The 19661-nt window shown below is 39.2% G+C and overlaps 1 protein-coding gene across 2 annotated transcripts in view; it reads left to right on the forward strand.

Annotated features, from left to right (window-relative positions):
* The window catches only part of KCNJ3 (potassium inwardly rectifying channel subfamily J member 3), a 207194-nt gene that overhangs the window by 18405 nt on the left and 169128 nt on the right, over positions 1–19661 (forward strand). The gene's annotated exons all lie outside the window — the stretch shown is intronic.

The following is a 19661-nucleotide window of genomic DNA, read 5'->3' on the forward strand; positions in this document are numbered from 1 at the left end:
GTTCTATCCTTATTCAACTAAAACTCCTGCTAACATTAGTGAGTGTTTTGCTTGTGTAAAATCTTAAGAACTGAGACTCAGAATGTTTATATAAACAGAACTACTATGCATATGCTATTTATTAGAGATTGGTGATAATGGGAAAAGAATTCTGCAAATAATAATTGGAAATTTTAAACTTGCTTAGACTGGGTTTTCACCGCCTTTTTAATTCACTTTTTGTAAATATTCTAGTCTTAAGATGGTCTTCATGTTATCAAAATCAGCTGCTGGGAGTAGGATCTTATTCTGCAAACCCTAACTCACATGAATTTTTAGGATCAGGAGCTAGATGTATAGAAGTAGACAAAAGTGTGATAAACGAAGTGAAAAATAATATATGGATAAAGCATGAAAAAAATGAAAGCGCTTAGAGTACAATAGAGAGAATGTGAACAGAAGATAGAAGAGGAGAAGCTCAGAGAGAAAGCAACCCAATTCTTGAATTAACTGGTGAGAGATGAAGCAGAATTAAATGATTAGAGTTTGAGAATGTAGAAGAAACAGTGGAGTGCAGCAGGGAAAGCAAGCTTTGAGAAATTAAATGGGAAAAGGATGGTACTGTAAGAGGACTAAGAAAGAAGAAGGTGGGGGCCTGATTTCATACAAAATACATTTGGCATCTGCACTGTGAACAGTTTTTACCATGAATCTGATCTAGGGAGAAGAAAAATAGAAGTGATACAAATAAAAAACTGAAATAAAAAGGCAGTCTAGTCTAGTTTCTGGTGCCAAACATATTACTTGTAGGGATTTACCTCATGTTTCTGGATTGAACAATAAACTGAATCTAATGGAAATAAAGTGAAAATTAGAAAGTTTCTCTATTACCTTTTACATTTAAAAAAAAATCCTTCTCCAGTTTTTTCCTTCCTTTCCTTCCTACCATCTCTTCCCAAAATATACTGCAATTTAAAATGAAAACTTGTTTAAATTTTATCAACTGCCATGTCACCTTCTTTTTAAACATACCAGTTCTGATCTTCTCTAAGGACCAGATTGTCATCTACCTGGGAAAAACTCAGAGTTCCCACTCAGACTGTTCTGATTTTTTGGGGAGGATGAGAGGCAGGATTTGCCCACACACAGACCTTGAAGAAGGCTTACCCCCATAAATCTCTGGAAACCCCATGGATCTCAGGATACCTGGCAGAAGCCAGGGCTGTGCACATGGACATCCTTTTCTATGCACTAGTTCCTAGGCTCACTTGTCTTGTGATTGCTCCTGAATCTTTCCTTGGGAGATCAGTTCTTATAGTGGAAGGTGCTACCTGTGTAGGGTAACACTAACTCATCCACTATTATTTTGCCTGGGTTTCTGGGCTGATGATGCTGTGGAGAAGTGGTCACCCTCTGACCACATGGTTTTCACACAGAGAGGCTTCTGTGATCTCTGAGACCAGCAAACACCACTTAGCTTCTTTCACATCATTTGGGTTCCCCCCACAACGCATAGCCTTAAATACTGCACGCTGACGTTTTTATTTATTGGATTCATATACTGGCCTTTTTTAATGGTGTGTTCATTGTAAGTTTAACTGAGATCCTTGGATCACTTTTCACCACTGTGAGCTCTTCCTCGCACTAAGGAAGTTTCTGATGTAATATTTTCAATAAGGGGAGTAGATTTGGTAACAGACCCTACCGCCTTCATATGGTAAATTGAGGCTAATGAGGAACTCCCTTTCTGCTTTGATTTGGGGACAGCATCAGCCCACACATTTGGCCTTAAAAGCATAGCTTTAAGGGAGAGGATCCTCTTTTGAAAATATAATAATAATGTTGCTATGACTTGTATTCATATAGATGTCACTTCTGCAGTGTCATCTAATGGTCACAGTTGAATCATAACAAAGACGCAGAAACTGTAGTATCCAAACTCCTTTGGAAGAGTGACTGTATTTCCTCAACACAAAAATGTTCCACAGCAGTTCCAGGGAAACAAAATGGGTTAGGACAAAAGTGGACCGATTTCTCTGTCTGCACTAGCAATATGTGCTTTCATAGGCTTCCCAGTAGATATGGTCTGAAGCAGGAATTTTTCCTCCAAATTTGGACAGCAGGTGCAGCTTGATGTATGTTTACTATAATGAGTGTATCTTAAATAGAAGAGTATCTCTGTTATTCCAGTGGTATTCCAAACTAATATGATGTAAATTATGATGACTAAGTGCCCTGCTTCCCACCTTCCATTATTGTGAGAAGTTGGGATATCTCCTTGAAGAACCAGGTAAGGGTTATATAAAAACTACTCTTTTTAATTTTAAAGTTCAGTAGAGAAACAAGTGGCCAAAAACAAACCAATCATCCCTGCCTCCCGATTTCAACCCTACAAAATATTCCTTCTATCTACTTTAAAAGTGATCTGCTAATCTACAGCTCAAACGAGCATTAAGATTCCTGGCCTCACTGAAATCAATGACAAAATTCCCATTGACTTCAATAGGGCAGTATTTCAGCTCAGTCATAACCTACTGCTACAGCTAGGTTTCTGCTTGCTCCTTTATTTTTAACAGTTGCTTAAGCGCTTCCCTTAGCTGTTCAACTCAACCCTCTTGATGATGCTGATCTTTAGAGTTGCTGAACAAAGGGCATTGCATCTGTATAGCATCTACCATGATCAGTCCATACAGAAGAGAGGAACAACAATTCCCATCTAGAAGGATTAAAATCTTCCTGCCAAACAACCCCTAGAACCAGGAAAAACTACCAACAACATCACTGTATATTACAAACATTCCTATAGTAAAACTATAATCTGGGATATATTCTGTATATTCTGAATCACAATTGCAACAAAATGCTACCCAGTTACTAACCTACGTCTCCCCAGAGGCCACGTCTAAAGTCAACGTTCACGTTACTCACCCAGCTTTTAGGTGTGCCTGTATCACATGGAGCCCCAACGTGGAAGTAAGACACCAAAGGAAAATAGCAGTTTCCTGTGTCACTGCCTACTTTGTTAGTAATGGTTTCATGGTAGGAAGAGGAGGAAGTACTTCTGTATAGGTTGGCGTTGACCCATGTAGCAGTGAATGTATGAGGTGGCCTTGGAGAAATGCCATTCCCACTAACACACACACTTGCTAAAATTTGCTGAATGTAATGTAACAGCAGAAAGGAGGAAAAAGGTGAAAGGCAGCGGCTCTACTGCCAGCTACATTAGTGGCTATAATACCACTAGTAATGCAAGAGGACATACCTGCAGGTGGATGGGGGCTGTGAAGAAACGGCCTGCCACTTTTCCTTCACAGGACTCAGCCTGGCTAGAGCTTTTTCTGCTGTGGGTTTTGGGCCGCTTTCCTTGCCAGCAGTGTATCATCTGGGGGTTTATTCTAATTACTTCTTCTCTCATGTAGTGTAGGACCAGTGCCTTCAGGCAAGAAATGGCCTTCTGGCAAACAACACTCTTGGGTGAACTGGTCCCTAAATCTCAGCCTAATATACTCACCTAGAACAAAATGACATTTTGTGCCTTGCTGAACAATGATCACCCTAAGGGAGTGTAGGAAGACACACAGTGCTAGTGTAAGTAGGTATACTGGAATGTCTGAGATGATTCCCTTTATGGTCCCTGTTTAAACATTGCTGTTCTTGATGCCTTCTGTAGGATCAACAGGCATGGACTTCACTCCTCCTTCCATGAAATTATCTCTGAGTGACATGCAGGTTCCCAAAACATGGTTCCATTGAACCCCTCTCAAACTTTCAGAACCTTCCCTCAATTTAAAGCCCACCAGACTTCTTGACCTGTATCTTGGTGGGTTGTCCTTAATACTGTCATCTGTGCTTTCATAGAAGTCCTTACTTGGTTGGTGTCAGGGTTCCTTCCCCACTCTGAACTCTAGGGTACAGATGCGGGGACCTGCATGAAAGACCCCCTAAGCTTATTTCTACTAGCTTAGGTTAAAACCTTCCCCAAGGCACAAATTTCTTTGTCCTTGGATGGTATGCTGCCACCACCAAGTGATTTAAACAAACCTTCAGGGAGGGCCACTTGGAGCCCTATCTCCCCCAAAATAATCCCCCCAAGCCCTTCACCCCCTTTCCTGGGGAAGGCTTGAGAATAATCTACCAACCAGATAGGTAAACAAGGTGAGCACAGACCCAACACCTTGGGTCTATAGGACACTGAAAAATCAATCAGGTTCTTAAAAGAAGAATTTTATTTAAAGAAAAGATGAAAGAATCAACTCTGTAAAATCAGGATGGAAGATAACTTTACAGGGTAACAAAAGATTCACAAACACAGAGGAGATCCCTCTAGGCTTAGTTTCAAAGTTACAGAAAACAGAATAAGCCTCCCTCTAGCAAAGGGAAAATTCACAAGCTGAAAACAAAAGATAATCTAATGTGCCTTGCCTTATTTACTTACTCTTTTTGCAATATTGAGACTCATTTTAGGATGATTTTAAGAGAAGGAGTTTTTCTGACCTGATGCTTCTCTGCTTCCCTAGAGAACACACAAACAAGGAGCCCAAACAAAACCTCCCCCCCCCCCAAGATTTGAAAGTATCTTCTTTCCCCATTGGTCCTTTTGGTCAGGTGCCAACCAGGTTATTTGAGCTTCTTAACCCCTTACAGGTAACGAGGAATTCTAGGCTACCCTTAGCTGTATGATTATGACCGTTGGCTAAGGAGTTTATTGATTATCCAGTAAAGAAAGGTGGAAAGTGTGCAAGTTTTCCTGTTAAAAAGAATACAGAAAGCCTAACCTTTTAAAAATATACGTTTATGATAGATCAGTAATTTTAATTGATTAGCATCAACGTTTCATTCCAAATCTGTATTTAGTGTAAGTTCAAAACCTTTATTTTTGACGTTGGTCATGTTTCATATATATGATAAGTCCGTTAATGCCATTACTATTCTTCAGTGATAATAAATATGAGGTGAAGGTTAGTAGTTTAATGTTTCATTTTAAATGTAATGAAGGATGGAACATTTTTGCTATGTCAAATGAACACATGAGAAGCAATGATTCACTGATAATCCTAATTGTCCTGATCCCGGCCTCATTGAATTCGGTAGCAAAATGACTTTATTGAATGCAGTGGAATCAGGAATATGCCCCGTATCTCAAAATGTACATGTAGAAGGGACTGCTTTTTACTACATGTTATTTACCACAGTGATTGCATGATTGAGGATATGCAAGGGAGTAAAATTTCTTATTCCCTAGCATTTGTCTCTGTTGCTACTCCGGCCAACATTACTTCCCCCTTTTAAGTTCCCACAATGTGGGAAGTGTTCTCGGAGAACAGTTGCCTTAAAAGTGAGCAAGGGTTTTTCTGAAGGAGTTGCAAGCAAGGGATTGGGATTGTGTTTTTTGCAGCTTCATTTAATCTAGGTGTGGGTGTCAGCAACTTAGGAAAGAAGCCCCCCATCCCACTTCCAGATAGCAGGTTTCCCACAGAACCTTATTCCCATGCAAATTCTTCTGTGGGATTGCAGGAAGAAAGCAGGGCATAGTTTTAACCACAGATTCCAAACCTTTCCATCCTTCTCTGTCCAAGCCTCATCCTGTCTGATAGTTGATGGAATGATAGGGGCCATTATCTTTTTGTTGTAATGGCAAAACCGTCTATTAAAATATTTTAGCTTATTTTATTCAAACTGATTTGAAATTTAATTTTTAGTGTTCAGATTACTGAACATTCCAATATTATAATGACAACGTGTTGAATTTGTTGCCACATCTATCCTGGCATATGGTTGATTCCAAAAGTCAAATTTAAGGCATATGCAACAATGTACTGTATGCACCTGTTCACGTTACATAATGCCTTTCTATTATTCTGGTGTTTCTCTCTTTAGACAAAGATCTTCTCTGTTGCCATTAAGTAAACTATTGTTTGCCTAGAGAACTGCTTTTTTAAAACTTAAAATCTGACTCTACTTTCAAATTCACAGTATCAAAACATTTTATTTTTAGTTCTGATGCCTTAATTCCGTAAGGGTGAACCTCACTCTCGACAGAGGATCAGCACAGGGGTGAATTTCAAACACTATGAATTTATATTTAGAATACTATACAGCCTTTCTTCCATTTTGCATCTACCCTTTTTTATTTCCAAAGTGAGTTTACATGTCAGCACAGAGGATATGATTACATAATATATCTGAATTTCAAAACCTTAAGCAGCCCTGTAACACAGTAAGTTTTCTGAAGCTGCTTTCTTTTTTTATAAAATTGACTTGCAGACAGTCATTACCATGGAGAAGAGATCACTTTAGAAATAATAAAAATATCATATGGGGGAGCTGTGTTTTCCCCTTCAGTTGTGAAGAGCTCGAAAACTAATCCTTCGTGGTTCATATTAGACTCTTAGTCCCGTGCATTTGTTGATACTAACATGACAGAATGAACTGCAAAGGCCTTTCTTAGTGCTTATTGTTTCTATAGCTTGAGTTAAATGGAAATTCAATACCCATCTGCCTAAACTCAGTTTTTGCTTTTTTTATGGTAAAATATTCTCAATACGCTCTTGAAAAGTACTGTGAACACAGGGGCCAGTCCTGTAGTCTCCCGGCACAAAGAAATCTTATTGAGTTCTATAAATGGGTGGTTTATAGGATTAGGCCCATGGAGGACTTCTACCTATTAAACTCATCCTATTTTAATAATCTAATTATAATGAATAAAGTAAAAAAAATCCTTAGTTGAGAGAGTGAGTGTAAATTACTAAAGCTACTGTGCTGTTTTAATGTCAAGAATTCCAGTGAACATTTGAAGAATCTTCATTTCAACTGTTTTCAGCATTCTCTATCATCTCATTGATACTGACATGCCAGATATTGCATCATATAAAAATCTAGTATATTAGGTTGAAAGGAAGAACTTTATTTCCTTTTTTTTTAAAGAAAAAACTAAAGCAAAACAAAAACCTGTGTGAAGGAAAATATAGAATTCCAATTATATTAAGAAAAAAATATGAGATAGTTGGACTCATGAGAAAAGTATCAGGGAAACAATGTAGCACTCAATTTTTTTAACGTGTTTTCTATTTTGAGACTTTTCACTTTTTAAATTCTTACAGACATTTATTTGAGAAGATCTTTAAAAATGAAAAGTTTTCCTTTAATATATGGGCTTCAGCATAGTTGGAAATAAAACTGCTTTAAAATGTGATATTAAAAAGTAGAAGCACATTTGGTTGCCTTTTGAGTGTTTCTACTGCAATCGAACTAGTAATATCATGATTAGATCATTGGGAATGGCTCTGCTTGGGGAATAATCTTCGATAGAAAACTCAGAGTAGCAAGAGGAGTGCACACATTTTGCATGTCACACCAAAATAGTGGCATGTTAAGTTAAAGTAAATAAAAATGGTATTTAGAAGTGGGAGGACATATCACACCATTTTATGTTAATGTTAAATAAGCATAGGTATAATTGAGGCCCTAATTAATAACATCTCTTTGGTTTTTCAGTTCTAAGGTTAAGCTGACATAGATTTTACCATTTGCTTTGATGGGCTGATTTGACAGCTTATTTCTCTTGCAGTGAAATAGCAAATTTTACTCCTAATTGCCCTTGTTTTTGTGTCTCTGAGAAGTGAAATTTGAGCAAAGCTATTAACTCCCTATGCAGAAGCATGTTTTGGGGAGAAGTCTGGATAGCTGATAATCACCTTATCTGCCTTCTCCTTCCCCCTTGAATGACTCCATCCGGGCATGATACTCATAACAGATGCATGAAGAGTGGGATGGGGAGCTCATGTGGGCCACCTTCAGAGTCACAGCCTCTGGTCTCCCCAGGAGTCAAATGTCCACATAAATGATGTAGAATTGAATGCTATTCCACTGGCGTGCATGTGTTTCTTCCTGTTACTTCAGGGTGACACAGTACAAGTGCTCAGTGACAATACTACAACAATATACTGTGTCAACAAACAGGGAGAGGCATACTCATTGCCACCGCATCAGGAAACAATCAATCGTTAGGACCAGTGCATCAATCATCAAGCCACATGAGTAACGAACCCTTCACATTCCTGGTCTACAGAATGCTATGTGTACTACCTACAAGTTCTTGCTGACAATATTCAGACAACCATAAATGGTCTTTCTAGGATTTAAGACATCTTGTGCAAGTGGGGGTATTGGACAATAGACCTAAACAAGAAATACCACAGATTCTGCTCCATTGGGGAACTTGGTCATGGCTTTCTCTCAGGTCCTTTCTCATTCTGTGGTCACTGAGGGTCATGTATGCCTACCCTCTATTCTCCTGATACTGAGAGTGCTTGGGAAGATCAGACAGGATGCAGCCCTGATGATATTGATAGCCCCAGCCTGGCCCAGGTAGTTCTGGTACTGTGACCTCATGAACTTGTTAGTACGGCCTCCAATCAACATATCCAGATATGATCGTACAATTGAAGGGGTGAGTTTTGCAGCTGGACTCTTCTTCCCTCCCTCTGACTGCCTGGATGCTGGCTGGCTAACATCTACAGATAGATCCTCCTCCTTGACAGTTCCAAATATTGTAGCATAGAGCAGCAAGACTCCACTAAACCCACATATGCTACCAAATGGAAGATATTCTTCATCTGAGCTGTAGAGAATTGGCTGTCCCCTGTGGGGGCTCTGCTTGTCATCACTCTCTACTACCTGCTCACCTTAGGACACTCAGGTGTCTCCATTAGTGCCATCAGAGGGAGACTATCTGTGCTCAACACCCTCTGGTGGAAGCCCCCCTGCTTTCTTCCATCCAGCCATGACTAGATTCCTTATGGGGCTTATTCAAGTCTTCCCACCAATCAGAGAGACCCACCCTCCTGCTGGAATCTCAGTATTGTTTTAACATATCTGATGGGTTCTCCCTTTGAACTGCTGGCATATTCTCCTTTCTAGCAACTGTCTATTAAAATTGCCCTTTTAATTGCCATTACATTGGCCAGAAGAATAGGGGAGATTCAGCTCCCTGATGTTGGGATCTTCCCATGCTGTTTTCCAGAAGGACAAAGTGACTTTGAGACCTCACCCAAGGTTCTTACCTAAAGTGGTTTCTGATTTTCATCTTAATATGATGATTCACCTATTTGTCTTCTTCCACAAACCTCAACGTAGTTGGGTGACAAGCCATGCTTTATACCTTGGATGTTGCCAGGTGCCTGTCTCACTATTTACTGAACAAAGCTCTTCAGGAAATCTCCAAGACCAGTCATTCTCAACCAGGGGTCTGGGCCCCCCGGGTGGGACTTGAGGAGGTTTCAGGAGGTCCACCAAGCAGAGCTGCCATGAGACTTGTTGAGGCCCAGGGCAGAAAACCAAAGCACCACTTAATGGAGCTGAAGCCCGGGACCCTGAGCCCTGCCACCTTGGGCTAAAGCTGAAGCCTGAGTAACTTAGCTTCATGGGGCCCCCTGTGGTGTGTGGCCTCGGGCAGTTGCTCTGTTTGCTACTCCCTAACGCTGGTCCTGCCTTTTATATGCAGAAAAACAGTTGTTGTGGCTAGCTAGGCCATGGAGTTTTTATAACATGTTGGGGGGGGGGGGTTCAGAAAGAAACAGATTAACAACCCCTGTCCAATATTCACTCTAATTTTTGACAGGCCGTGTGCGCAAACTTGTCTTCTGTGCAAATTTTTGTGCGTGCTGTGTTTCGTTGTGTGTGTGTGTGTGGGGTTTAGGATCTGTGTGTGTACGCACACAGCTTAGAGGGAACAGTGCCCCTGTCCTAGACTGTTTCTAACATTTCTCAACAGAATGAAAGGGCAACCTATCAAACTGGTTTCAGACTGTTGAGACATGGTATGAGCAGGTCTAGTTAGACCCACCTGTGCAAGTTAGGGCTCATTCCACCAGAGTCCAGGCAGCCTCTGTTGCATCTCTTGAGGCATTCTAATTCAAAAAATGTTTGCAAAATTGCTGCTTGGAGTTCCATTCACACCTTCACCCTGCACTATTCTCTGTTGGAGGGCTCGAGATCAGACGCCTGTGTCGGTAGAACTGTCTTGCAGTCATTATTCTAGTAGACTGTGAGCACCACAGGACACAAGTTACTGCTTGTGAGTCTCCGGAAGTGGAATCTATGTGGAAGAAAGAATGGTTACTTAATCTACAGCAACTGTGGCTTTTTGAGATGGCATCCACATGTATTCCCCGACCCATCTTCCTTCCATGCTACTGTGGAGTCCTTGACTGCTTGGTTTTGTGTTAGCTAAGGCACTGGCAAGCAGATGCAGCCTCACCACCCTTTAAGCCCTTGGTGGTGGAGTGCCAGAGGGCATACAGGGTGCAGGGGCAGCCCCTACAGACACCGCCACTCAAAAAGATTCTAGCTCACTCACATAAAGTACATACACCCCTGAAGTGGGTTCTCAAAAGTGGGTTCTCAAAGAGCCACAGTTACAATAGGGCAAGTACCCACTCTTTATTTCCTTTATAAACTGCTATGGCTTGAGTTGCAGGTCAAGAACTGGATGGTGACATTTTATCAAAATGTGATTTCTGACTAATTTATTATTGCTCACCCAGAAGCTATTGAAATTCTCTAGTACTGGCCACTTGCACTTTTTACTCTCTGGCACTTTCTCCAGAGTATTAATATCTTTCCTAATTTGAGGTGATGAGAGAGCTTGTAGATCTGCATTTATGTCATAAAAATCGTAGATATTTTATTTTTGTTGCTGTATGCACCAAGCTCCAAGTACTGCTGTAGTGTCCATGCTTTGCAGGCTATTGAATTGTTGGGCTGGGTAGTAATATGTGAGATGTCAGTGCGCTGTCTTCAGGGTAGCGCATAGTTTATTTTTCTTCTTCTTCTAAAGTAGCTTTAATCTTCCATAGGATTATATGTCTCTGAGAGGAGTGGAGAAATATCTTCTATGTGTTGCTTGTAGGCATGAATGTTACAGGGGAGGGAGTAGGAACTGTGGGTTTTCAGTCCTTTGAAGGATCAGGAGAAGGGACAACCAGACAGTTATTTCTGGGCCCCTCAGCCCTTTCTTGTCACCTGGGGAACATAAGAGAGGAAGTTGTCCTTTGTAGCATTGCAAGAGTATGTTCTCTCTGCCCCTCCCTTTATGTTTACGGTCAAATAGGTTGTATGTTTTTTGAAGCAGGGACAGTGACTTTCTATATGCTTGCACAATGTCTAGTACAATGGCATCTTGATCTGACTGTGGCCTGAGTGTAACTGCATTACAAATAAGTGTCAGAATGTACCCTACATTTCTTACTCTAACATAGGCCTGTATATATTATAAATTACAACTACCAATGAAACCCAGAAACAACAACTTTCCAGTGACCATGAAGCCATTTATAGCCACTGGTGTTTATCAAATTGTCATAGAACTGTTTCATTCTCTGTGTCTTTTTACTTTCGTCAGTAAACTTTTATGTGGCGCCTTATCAAATGATGTTTGAGAATTGTTGCTTCAAAATTGAATTAAACTAAACCACTATCTAGTTCTCATGCATCTTATCTGAACTGTGCAAACCTCTGGAAATATATATTAAGATTTTATTACCACCATCTTACAATTTAGTTATTATCTGAACAAACTAAGGGCTATAACATTTTAGCATATTTTAAAAATTTCCATACTTTTTCATAAGAATTTAAAACATTATCACTTTAAAAGTATGGGCGCTATAGGAGTTCCTCAGTATAGTTCACCTTAAAAGCCATAATTCTTTAAAAGACCAGATATTGCTTATAAGAGCAACAGCTTTAACTTAAGGGGTATTTTTACCTACTTAAACATATATTGAGTAATAACTGTAGCCAAACACACACATCAGAGAAGAGCTTTATGATCCAAAAAATAGAGAATACAAACAAAACAGAAGACTTCTCACAGTTGCTCTTGGCACAATGCTGTTATAGAAAGCTAGACTGGGCTAGTGTTTGAGAAGAGGTGATGGGAATAGGTGGGAAAGTTGTCCCACTTAAATAGGGAGGAATAGAAAAATTAGAAGAGTTTTCTCCTCTGGGAAGGGGGAGGCAGGATTCTAATTATGAGCGGGTGGGGGTAAAAGAGCATAGGAAGTGCTAAGTACAAACATATGTATCTTGTGAACCTCTGTGCAGACCAGTACATATCAGTATACCTTTTCTGTTCTAAAGGCTGTAATCAGAATGGATAGAATACTGGAAGATGCACAGGGAAATGGACTTAGATGACCTTATTTATGTGTCTCCCATCTGTAATTTTTAAGTTATGAATTATCAGGAGAAAATCCAAGTTGGTGGTCTTTGTGTGGCAGCTCTGTAAATCCATCTCACTCTTCAGCTAATAGCTGAATTATGAATTTACTGTAATTCCTTCCTGTCATGCAGGGAAATATAACCCTTTGACAGGTACTTTTCCATCCACCCACTCATTTGTGAGACAGAAGCAAAATAAATGAGGCAGATTTTCCATTTCTTTATTCCATCTGCTAAATCCTAGTCTGTCACTTTTTTAAGATGGTCTATTTCTATTACCTTCTGTCTAATGTTAGTGCATTTGGAAAGTGTTGAACTGTGATTGCCTTTACTGAAAGGACTAATAGAGTCTGAGTATGTAATCATATCTAGCACATCACAATAATATTTGGTGGTCTCATGATGTGACACTCATATTGCAGAGGATGTAATCCTTTTTGTCCTTGAAATGCTTTTGTGTAATTTTTACTCATCTCCCAATTCTGTTCCTTACCTCACAGTACATGTTTGAATTGTGCATAAAAGCTTATGCTTAGGAAATGCTTTGGGAACGTGAAAAAATAGGTTGCCAACATTTTTGGATTATTCAAAGAAAACTGCAAAGCAATTCCATGTGGTTCTACCAGGTTCCTCAACCCTATCTCAGATGCCTACTTCTGAGGTTTTTGGGGCCAAATTTTGCTATTAGTGCTGTAAATCTGGAGTAGAGCCATTGAAGTTAAGGAGTTACTCTAAGTTTACGTTGATGTAACTGAATGATTAATACTGCATTCATTTTTTCTGTTCTTTTTTGTATTTGAAGGTCAGCTTAGCATTACCTTGCTTCTCAAAGATCGTGCAAAATTTTTTGGGGGGGGGAATAAATAAATAACCAGCTAAGGTGCTCAAGAGTGGCCATGACTCGTGAGGGTAATTTCTAATAGTTAAGGACCTGAAAATCATCATTTGATATGTATCTAGTCCCCAGAGTATTAAGATGTACAAGTTTTTGAAGTGCCCCCAAAGCATTTATTTTCAAAATTGACTGAAGTACTGTCCTATTTTTGTGAAACATTGTTGTAATAAAGATGTTTTTTTAAGAAATCTGCTGTTCATATAGGAATAGTGAAATGTCAAGAAATTGTTGCTAGAGAGAAATAATGTTTGAGTCTTATATTGGATTTCCATCAGAGGCCTCAATTGCTGCGTATGCTTAGGAGCCCATATCCTTTATAAATTGCAGTATTATCCTGCAACTTACTGATAAGCTACTGAAACTGTTACAAAGTGAGCATTTAATCAGAATCTGAAACTTGTAGGCACCTAGAAGGAAATTGGTTCATGAATTCATTCTTAAAGCTTATTAAATGTTATTTTGAAAATGTTTAAATAGAGCACAGAAATCAAACTTCCTGTCACATATTAATCAAAAAAGTGAGACTATAACAGCATATTTTTCATTGTTGATGTTTTCTGAATGATGAAAATTTAGATATCCCCTCAAAGAGCTTTCTCAAATATAAATACTTATCTAATAAAAAATGCTTAAGTGATCAATGAAGTGCAGTACAAATTTGAAAGCTGCGTATAATTTATATAAGTACTAATCTTGTTTTAAAATGTGTGAGGTACTAAGTATTGTCCTCAAGGTTACTCTATTCATATTGTTGCTTAAAAGGAACTTACAATTTATGTTTTTAATCTTTTTTTTTATTTCCCATTGTTTCTATTTTTTTGATCCAAATTGCCATCTCCAGCACAGACTCAGGCACGATGGGGAGGGGTGGGAGAGTTTGTTAAACACTTGGAGATTTGCAGATAAAATAACTGCTAAATGTTTGTTATTGATTTCAGCACAGAGAGACACATACGCTGTAAGGAACTTCATAAATCCTTTGAGTCATTGTGGATAGTTCTCTGAAAACATCCACTCAATATGCAGCGGCAGTCAAAAAGCTAACAATGTTAGGAAACATTAGGAAAGGAATAGATAATAAGACAGCAAATATCATAATGCCACCATAGAAATCCATGGTATGCCTACACCTTGAATAGCCTGTCTCAAAAAAGGTATATTAGAAATGGAAAAAGGTACAGAGCAGGGCAGCAGAAATGACTGGGGTATGGAACAGCTTCCATATGAGGAGTGATTAAAAAGACTGGGCCTGTTCAGTTTGGAAAAAGAGATGATGAAGGGAGGGATATGATAGAACACTATAAAATCATGACTGGTGTGGAGAAAGTGAATAAGGAGGTGTTATTTACGCCTTCACATAACACAAGAATCAGGGGTCATCTAATTTAAATAAATATGCAGCAGATTTAAAACAAACATAAGGAAGTGCTTCTTAACACAACGCACAGTCAACCTAAGGAACTTGTTGCTGGGGATGTTGTGAAGGCCACAAGTACAACTGGGTTAAAAAAAGAATGTAGATAAGTTCATAAAGGATAGCTCCAACCCTGGCTATTAGCTAGGATGGTAAGGGACACAACTCCATGCTCTGGGAGTCCCTAAACCTGAGACTGCTGGTTGCTGGGACTGAACAACGGGATGTATCACTTGGAAGCTGCCCTGTTTCTGTTCATTCCCTCTGAAGCATCTGGCACTGGCCACTGTTGGAAGATATGGTCCTGGGCTAGATGGACTATTGGTCTGACCCAGTATGGTCATGCTTATGTTCTTAATTGGTGCAACCTCTGTCTAGAACATCCCCACAGCCATCTCCAGAACCTTACACAGTCAGAGAGCATTAGCTCTCATTGTGATGCTGTAGCTAAAAGAGCTAACACGATCCTGGGATGCATAACCAGGAAAATCTCAAGTAGGAATTAGATACATGTATATATTTTATATGTATATTTGGCACTGGGGCAACTGCTGCTGGAATATTGTATCCAGTTCTGGTGCCCATAATTCAAGAAGGATATTAATAAATTGGAGAGGGCTCAGAGAAGAGCCACAAGAATGATTTAAAGGATTAGAAAACATACCTTATAGTTTTCAGAGTAACAGCCATGTTAGTCTGTATTCGCAAAAAGAAAAGGAGTACTTGTGGCACCTTAGAGACTAACCAATTTATTTGAGCATGAGCTTTCATGAGCTACAGCTCACTTCATCCACGGTATGCATCCGATGAAGTGAGCTGTAGCTCACGAAAGCTCATGCTCAAATAAATTGGTTAGTCTCTAAGGTGCCACAAGTACTCCTTTTCTTTTTGCGTATACCTTATAGTGAAGGACTCAAAGAGCTCAATCAATTTACCTTAACCAAGAGAAGATAAAGGGGTGACTTGTTTACTGTCCATAAGTATCTACACGGGGAACAAGTATTTAAGAATGGTCTCTTAAATCTAGTAGAGAAAAGTATAACATGATCCAATGGCTGAAATTTGAAGCTAAACAAATTCAGACTGGAAATACGGCGTACATTTTTAATGATGAGAGTAATTATCCATTGGAACAATTACCAAGGGTTGTGGTGGATTCTCATCACTGACCGTTTTTAAATCAATATTGGATGTCTTTCTGCAAGATACGCTGTAGGAATTATTTTGGGAAAGTTCTATGGCCTGTGTTATACAGGAGGTCAGACTAGATAATCACAGGTCCCTTGTGGCCTTGATGATGATTTAAGTCCCGGTTCCAGGCCTTCGAAGATCTGCAGCATTCATGTGTAATCTCTCCATTTTCAACATGCCAAAACTGGCAAGGGCAATTGGTGATTATTCCTTAAAAACTACAGAAAGGCAAAGACCTCACCTTGATAAGACTGCTAAGATCATTGAAACTTTGAAGACCAAGAATGAGCATTCTAAAGAAATGATTGGTGCACTTTGCCTGCATATAATCTGTAAGGAAGAGTTATACTTACAAATCTACTACTAAGTGATGCCAGTGGAGTTGTACAGGAGAATTAAAGGAAGAACTTGAACGATCAGTATTGCCATTTTAATGCAAATGGTTGGGCCATAGGAAATAACTCAATAATGGTTACAAACAATCTTAGAAGAAAAAATGAATTCCTAATTAATGCTATTGTTTCTACATCTAAAAAGAAAACCATATAAGATTATCTGAGTTTCTGAAGATGCCATCCGAGAATACAGCGGGAAAAAAATGTAACTGAGGCCAGACAACAAATAATAAACATAAAAGAACTTGTCAGTCATCATAAACTTCTGATGTATGGGCATATAGCATAGTTTTAAAGATCATTTGAAAGAAGTAACACCTAGCACAGTCCTAAAGCATGTTAAAATTCAAAAATCACAATTAACATCAACCTCCTGGTTGTCTGATGGAGCTCTCAAGAAGATTCTGTTTGCATCCAACTACTATATGTAGATTTAAAACTTTAACTATGCAAAACATAGAAAATGTTTTACACAAATATTTTAAGGACTCTCCAGTGAGGTACTAAACTTCTAAAACAATGGAAGGAGATTTTGGGAGGACTTGACAGATTAGAGGCTGAAAACACTTTGTTGCATTCACCGTGGAAAACTAGTTTAAGCAATAACAAACAAGGATTAAAATAATAAAAAATGATTCAGAGAAGTTTTGGACATTCTCCAACTTAGCCAGCATAACTGATCTCAAATACAAAGGCCATAGCTTGATCCCAAAACAGGAAGAAAAGGCTGAAATGTGGCAGATGAAAATGCTGATCTAGTTCCTTATCTCCTGGTTCAGAATATTTTCTTGAAACTTCAGATTTTTAACTCAAATCTATGTTTGTGAAGAAGGGTATGTCACAGTGTGTGGCATTAAAATAGTGGAAAATGTGAAAGTAAAATCATGGACGACAGGACAGTTGAATCCTGAATTTTGGGGTTTTTATATTACTTTCACGTCAGTCAAGCCAGATCAGCATCAATTAAGTGTGTGTTTTGCACATTCAGTTGTTTTGCTCAAAATATATAATAGGGTATATCATGAACATGCAGCTAAGGGTAGCAATAAAATCCCTCCTTTACCTGTAAAGGGTTAAGAAGCTCAGATAACCTGGTTGGCACCTGACCAAAAGGACCAATAAGGGGAGAAGATACTTTCAAATCTGTGGGGGGAAGGGTTTTGCTTTGGTTCTTTGTGTGTGTTCTCTCGGGAGACAAAGAAAGAGACCAAGCAAGTAATCTAGCTCCTACTGAATGATATATCTAAATTTACAGAAATAGTAAGTAATAGCAAGGAAATGCGTTAGAGTATCTTTTGTTTTAGCTTGTGAATTTTCCCTGTGCTAAGAGGGAGGTTTATACCTGTTTTTTGTAACTTTAAAGTTTTGCCTAGAGGGGAATCCTCTGTGTTTTGAATCTGATTACCCTGTAAAATTACCTTCCATCCTGATTTTAGAGGTGCTTCTTTAATTTGTTTTAATAATAAAATTCTGATGTTAAGAACCTGATTGGTTTTTAGGGTCCAGTTTGTGATCACCTTGTTTACCTATCTGGTTGGTAGATTATTCTCAAGCCTCCCCAGAAAAGGGGGTGAAGGGCTTGGGGGGATATTTTAGGGAAACAGGAACTCCAAGTGGTCCTTTTCCTGAATCTTTGTTTAACTCACTTGGTGGTGACAGCAGTACCCAACCAAGGACAAGGAAGGATTTGTGCCTTGGGTAAGGTTTTAACCTAAGCTGATAAAAATCAGTTTAGGGAGTCTTTCATGCGGGTCCCCACATCTATACCCTAGGGTTCAGAGTGGGGAGGGAACCCTGACAGGGTAGGTAATGAAAAAGCAAATAATTTGGTGAAAGTATATTGTTATCTAGAGGCAGATGCAAAAACAGTAGTATCTAGTTGGCAGACTGGGGTCTTTATTGTTCTCTTGTGTTTTACTTACAGAATTGCAAGCTTTTCGTTTTGAACAGTGTTTGCATTTTAATGTTTGAGGCATAAATATGCTAACAAGGCTAATTATATAACATTTTGCGTTTCACTTAATACAGGGTACATGTATAGGTTATTCCCTTCACTTTTTTCCCCATCAGAAAAGACTGATGTTTTGGCTTGTTTTTCTGGGTAGGGAATAGCCAGAACAATCCTGGTGAGACAGCAGAGAGAAATGATTGCATAGAGGTTTAAATATTATGAGTTAGTCTTTTGGAGCTTTCGTTTTACCTTACATAACGTGAATGCCTGGAAACCAGTCATGTTGTTTAAAAACATTTTGTTCATCCTTTAATCTAGTGGTATTTAACCCTCTGGGACTAGGCTTCATTTAGTGATTAAGAGGCATACATAAAATTGACCATATGTGGTCAATGTATACATGTATTTCAGTCTTTTCATGAACAAGTATTGAAGTGCTAAGCATGAGTTAGTAATCACTGCGGGACTGACTTGTGCGATGATCCAGAAAACTTAGGCACACTAAATTGTGATCTCTGAGTGTATCATAAATCCGAGCAATGCTTGCAGCAAGTAGAACATATTTAACAGGAAAAATATTAATTCCCAGCTCCCTAAGCACATGTGATTTATGTCCCCTGTGCAAGTGAAGCATTTTTATTTTCTTTTTAAAATATTGTATCTTAAATGTAGCTTAGAAGGAGTGAATGCACTTTAACCTTTAGGTAAGTGTAGTAAAATGAAGGCACAGCCATGGCAGGCACTGATTTATTGCATCCTGCAAAATCCATGAACATTGTTTAGACATTGTATAGAGGAGAAAAATACTTCCATTTCCCCACGAAGTGATTTTAATACTAGAGTGGCTATTGTTATCTCTTCTGTGCTGCAATGCTCATGTCACATTAAATTGTTAGTCGTCAGTAAATGTCCATTTTATCTGGCATGCAGAAATTGAAAAAAAATGCATCAGTATAATCAGGGAGCACTGCCCTCCCTCTGCGTCTTTCACCCACAGGGATCTAGTATCCTGTGCCTCGCATGTAACAAAGCCCTGGCTGGGATGATTTAACTGGGAATTGGTCCTGCTTCGAGCAGGGGGTTGGACTAGATGACCTCCTGGGGTCCCTTCCAACCCTGATAGTCTATGATTCTATGATTCTATATGTGCAGGGAGCCTCCTGGAACCCCACTGTCACTGGCCCCATTTGTTCACTTACCAGCTGGGCGGGGCCTAATGTGAAGGTGCAAATTTCCATCACTACTTGTTGGGTGCAACCCTCCAGGAGGGACTTAAACCATTTTAGTGTCTGACCCTGGACCCTAGCCACCTCTCTCACGTGACACAGCAGAATCTTATGGTCAACAGAGCTGAATGCTGCAGAGACATCCAGGAGGATATCCTCTATCTGTTGACTGGAAGAAATCATTCATCAGTGTAACTAAGGCAGTTTCGGTTCCATTTCTGTTTCAGTTGTCATCTGTAACTTCAGGTAAATAAGAGTAGTTAAACTTCTGTTTATGAAAAGTACTCTCTTAAAGTCTGTATTATGTCATCTTCTGGGGTCAGGGTGGAAAGGATTAGCCACGGTGTAGGAATTGACTCTAGTTCTTAGACTCTATAAATATTGATTT

This window comes from Lepidochelys olivacea (genome assembly GCF_965140295.1).
Source record: "Lepidochelys olivacea isolate rLepOli2 genome assembly, chromosome: 11".
Classification (NCBI taxonomy): Eukaryota; Metazoa; Chordata; order Testudines; family Cheloniidae; genus Lepidochelys; species Lepidochelys olivacea.